The following is a 5,217-nucleotide window of genomic DNA, read 5'->3' on the forward strand; positions in this document are numbered from 1 at the left end:
TCTGATCGTCTTCGCTCCCCCGACTTTCGTTCTTGATTAATGAAAACATTCTTGGCAAATGCTTTCGCTTTCGTTCGTCCCACACCGGTCAACGAATTTCACCTCTATCGGTGTGGTACGGATGCCCCCGGCCGTCCCTCTTAATCATTGCCCTCGGTCCTTAAAACCCACGAAATAGGACCGTGGAAGCCCCGGAGCCCCACTCCGGAACGACCAGCCGTCCCGAAGGAGAGACCCCGAAGCCCCGCGGAAGGGCCCTATTCCATTATTCCTAGCTCAGTCAGACATGGCACGTGTCGGCCTGCTTTGAGCACTCTGCTTTATTCAAAGTAAACGCTCCGGACCCTCCAACCCACCGTGCACCGCAGTGAAGTACCCAGCTAAGGGCTTCTCCGCGGCCGGCGAGCAGAGGACACCGGCGGGTAGGGACCAGGTCCCAACATCCACCCAGAGACAGGGGGTCACCCCCGAAGGAGCTCCCCACGCCATCCCGGACAGTACAGGGGATCCGAGACCTGTCCCCACATCCAACTACGAGCTTTTTAACTGCAGCAACTTTAGCATACGCTATTGGAGCTGGAATTACCGCGGCTGCTGGCACCAGACTTGCCCTCCAATGGGTCATCACTCACGGACATAGATTGAGTTCATTTCGATTACGCTCCACAGGATCATAGGACCCGCATCGATATTTTTCGTCACTACCTCCCCGTGTCGGGAATGGGTAATTTGCGCGCCTGCTGCCTTCCTTGGAAGTGGTAGCCGTTTCTCAGGCTCCCTCTCCGGAATCGAACCCAGATTCCCCGTTACCCGTGGTCACCACGGTAGGCACGTAGCCTACCGTCGAAAGTTGATAGGGCAGACACTCGAATGATACGTCGCCGCCCCGGAGGGCTTAACGATCGGCCAGAGGTTATCTAGAGTCACCAAAGCGACCCGACCGGAGCCGGGAGGGTTTTTCGGTTCTGATAAATGCACGTATCCGGGGGACAGGGGCCGGGAGAGCATTTCACGCCGACCCCCAGAACCCTTCCAACGCTTCGTTTGCATGTATTAGCTCTGGAATTACCACAGTTATACCAAGTAACGTGTGGAGCGATCAAAGGAACCATAACTGATTTAATGAGCCATTCGCAGTTTCACTGTACCAAAACCCGTGTGTACTTAGACTTGCATGGCTTAATCTTTGAGACAAGCATATAATACTGGCAGGATCAACCAGACCGACCCCCCTTGGATCTCAAACCCCGGACGGGGAAAGAGAGGGGGCGCATGGAGCCCGTGAGAGTGATCTCAGGGGACACCAGCGAAGAGGATCGAACGCGACCCCGCTGTGGGGGTCTGCAATCGACTTGGCAACTTGGAAAACGTATGATTCTCGCCCGGACGGTGCAGGCTAGGGGCCGGGTCCTTCCCTCAAACGGATCCCGACCCTAAGGCACCACCGACGCGGACGTTGAACGGACCTACTGTTGGATCGACCGGCCGACTAAGTCCCCCTCGGAACCGTTCTGGACAAGCGGACATGCCTCTTACGGGCATCCACGAGCCATGGAGGCTGGGAGCACAAGGTGGGGAGGATCGCTCTAAGCACTGTATTTAGGCTTAGAAGCCTGCCCCTGGTGCTCCGCGTATACCGAGCTCGAACGGCCGTGAAGGACAGCCGTTAAGGGAAGAGAATGGAAGAGAATCCTGGCCCCCTCAAAGCGCGAGGAAGTCGGCATAGGTTTTTACGGTACGCCACCACCGGAGCCGTCTGATGTTCAGAAGACGAAGGGTTTTGCCCTCAATCTCGTAAGGTCGAGGGCTCACCACCGAACTTCCAGCCGCGGTCCTTGGTAGGACCGATACGCGGACAAGCCGCAAATCCTGGCCCCCTCGCAGTGCGAGGAGGTCGGCAAAGGTTTACGGTTTCGCCCCCCGGAGCCTACGGAAGTCTGCGTTTAAGAAGACGAAGGGTCGGATCCCGTAGGCCGACCCTGCGAACTTCCAGCCGCGGTCTGTGGAAGACCGATCCGTGTCACCTCTAATGCGCTCTTTGCCTCCGGCCGTTTCCAGCCGGGGGCCCGGTGGTGCGCTCCCACGTCCCGCTCAAAGGAGGGGAAAGGTCGGGAGATCCCACGGACCGGCGGATGACCGCCGGCCAACGCCTCGGGGGGTTACGCGGCCCCGTCGACTCGCGCACGGGCAAATTTATGGGTTTAAAAAGGGGGACAATCCTCATACGTTCGACCCCCCGGTGCCCAGGGAAGTTGACCCTCCCCGGGCAGGCATATCGAACGAATCATCGGTCGGAAAACTCTCTCTTTCGGGACGGGGGAAACCCCTCATACGCTCGACCCCCCATGCCCAGGAATGTTTTACCTTCCCAGGCATACATCGAACGAATCATCGGGGTGGACACAACGGGCTTATAACAATCGACGGGGCGGCCCGTTCCACCCGCCCCACAAGTGGGCAGATGGTCGGTGGCCTATAGACCCACAGGCAGTCCCAATACCACCGTGATACGAGATCCGGGGTTGGGACTTGACCTTAAAGGTACCCGGTCGAGGCGGACCGAGTGGAAGCCACTCGGATTTATGACAGTGGTAGGCCCCACGGACCTTGGGGACCACTCCCCATCGCTCTGCCCGGCACCTGGCTCGGAAACCGGGACTAATTTTGGCAGTAATACGCTATCGGTCTTGGTTCTCATTGGTTCATACACCCAAGATGGGCGAACGTCGAACGCGAACGGGAGCGATCAACGCCCATAACCCCTAATTATGCACGAACCGGGGGCTATATAAGGGGTCGCCTTCACTCGGAGCCGTCAGTCTCTCACCATGGATAGCTGCCCGCTTTGCGAACAAGCCATTGCTACGGATCTGACTTTCCACTTTACCATCTTCCACAGACTCGGACCGGACGACGCAGCCTTCCTCCGAGAACTGGACCGAAGCGGGGAGAATTCATCACAGCTCGACTGCCCTCTCTGCGGCCTGCCGTCTCTCTCTTCGCCGGCAGATCACCTGGGCTCGGCGCATTCCCTCAAAGGCCTCGCCCTTCGGATCGCTCTCTCTGCCGCTCGACGCCTTCGCACCCTCCACTTTCTGCGTCGCTATCAACAGTCTAAGCCGCGGAACCCTCCACCGCCCTCGGGATCCCGTTCCCCGAATCCAGCCTCGCCGCCGGGACCAAGCACGCCGGGACCGAGCGCGCCGGGACCGAACACGCCGGGACCGAGCACGCCGGGACCGAGCACGCCGGGACCGAACACGCCGGACCCGAACACGCCGGACCCGAACACGCCGGACCCAAGCACGCCGGACCCAAGCACGCCGGACCCAACCATGCTGTACCCAAGCTCACCGGACCCAAGCACGCCGGAGCCAACCACGCCTGATGCTTGCCCGCTCTGCGAGCAAGCCATTACGGATCTGACTTCCCATTATACCACCTTCCACCGCCTTGGATCTGCCGACATTGACTTTCTCCGGGGACTGGACCAAAGTGGGGAGAATTCGTCCCAGCTCGACTGCCCTCTCTGCGGCCTGCCGTCTCTCTCTTCGCCGGCGGATCACCTGGGCTCGGCGCATTCCCTCAAAGGCCTCGCCCTTCGGATCGCTCTCTCTGCCGCTCGACGCCTTCGCACCATCCACCTTCTGCGTCGCTATCAACAGTCTAAGCCGCGGAACCCTCCACCGCCCTCGGTATCCTGTTCCCCGAATCCAGCCTCGCCGGGCCCCAGCACGCCGGGCCCCAGCATGCCGGACCCAGCCATGCCGGGCCCAAGCACGCCGGGCCCAAGCACGCCGGGACCCAACACGCCGGACCCAGCTTCGCCGGACCCAGCCTCGCCGGACCAAGCCTCCCCGGGCCAAGCCACTACGGGCCAAGCCACGCCGGAGCCGGTCGACAGCGACTACCAACCGAGCGAGTCTTCCCCTGCCGAATCCACCTCGGACACGGATTCAGAGACCGAGCGGGCACGGCGAACCTCCCGGGGGAGGCAGCTCGTGATCCCGCATCGGTTTCGGGACACCTACGTCAGCCGTTCGGTAGACGACTTTCAGAAGTTCTACCTGCGGGTCGACGCGTCACCGAAGGACATCGAGAACTCTCGCCAGCGACGGGGCCACGTTATTCGGTTCCTGCTTCACTGCGCCCCGCCCGGCTGCCAATTCACAGACCTGTCTTTCGTCCATCACACGAACGTTCCCACTTGGGTACAGAGCCTTCAGAAACTGGGTTACGCTTCGACAACCGTTAAGTGTTACCTGCACAGCGCCAAGGCGTTCGTCTCCCACGTCGCTGCCTTCGACCCAGAGACCGCCGGGGTCAGCCCCGAAGAGCTCCAGAGGCTGAAGCTGACCTTCGCCAAGGCTCATCGGGACATCGCACGCACGATTCTGGGCCATCGCCAGCGCGTGAAGAGAGCGAAGCTGAGTCGCTTGCCGCAACCTTCGGATTTCAGGGTCTTCCTAAGCCACGCTAAGACCCGAATCCCAGAGCTCATAGACGCGGCCCGGACGGGGGACACCGCCCGCCGGTCGACGCTACGGATGCTCCAGGGGTACCTGCTCGGCCTTTTGTCTGTCTTAACCGGTCACCGGTCGGTTGTGTTTCTCAACCTGACGGTTGGAGAGTTGAGGCAAGCCAGCACCACGGATGGCACCGGCTTCGTGGTTTATGTTCGTGAACACAAGACCAACGCCTCGTTCGGGGACGCTCCGATCGGGTTGTCTGCCACAGAGCTGGCCTGGTTGACCGCACTCAGCGACTTACACGGGGCCCGGGACGGGTTCGTGTTCTTGGACAGGGGGAACCAGCTGCGCAAGCCAAACTCACTGCTTCGGATCGCGTGGACGGATGCGGGCCTCGGAGGCGCGGTGGCCTTCAACCTGATCCGCACGGCTGTTTCGAACCAAGTGAGTGTTGAACTTAATCCGACTTATGTGGGCTCTTAACCCCGGCCTTCCTACTTCTGACACCTCGCACCTCTGTTTCAGGTTTCGACTCTGCCGGCCGAAGATAGAGATCGAGTGACGACAAGCATGTGCCACTCCAACATCACTGCCCGGGCCTTCTACCGAGCCGGCCTCTCTGCGGCCGATGTGATGCGGGCTCGTGAGAACCGTCTTTCCGCCCTCGAAACGGCCTGAACCGGACCCTCTTCAAAGCGCAACCCAGCCGGGATTCACTCCGTGTTTCTGCACCCCCGTGGCTTTGATA

This window comes from Hoplias malabaricus, chromosome 7 (assembly GCF_029633855.1).
Source record: "Hoplias malabaricus isolate fHopMal1 chromosome 7, fHopMal1.hap1, whole genome shotgun sequence".
Classification (NCBI taxonomy): Eukaryota; Metazoa; Chordata; class Actinopteri; order Characiformes; family Erythrinidae; genus Hoplias; species Hoplias malabaricus.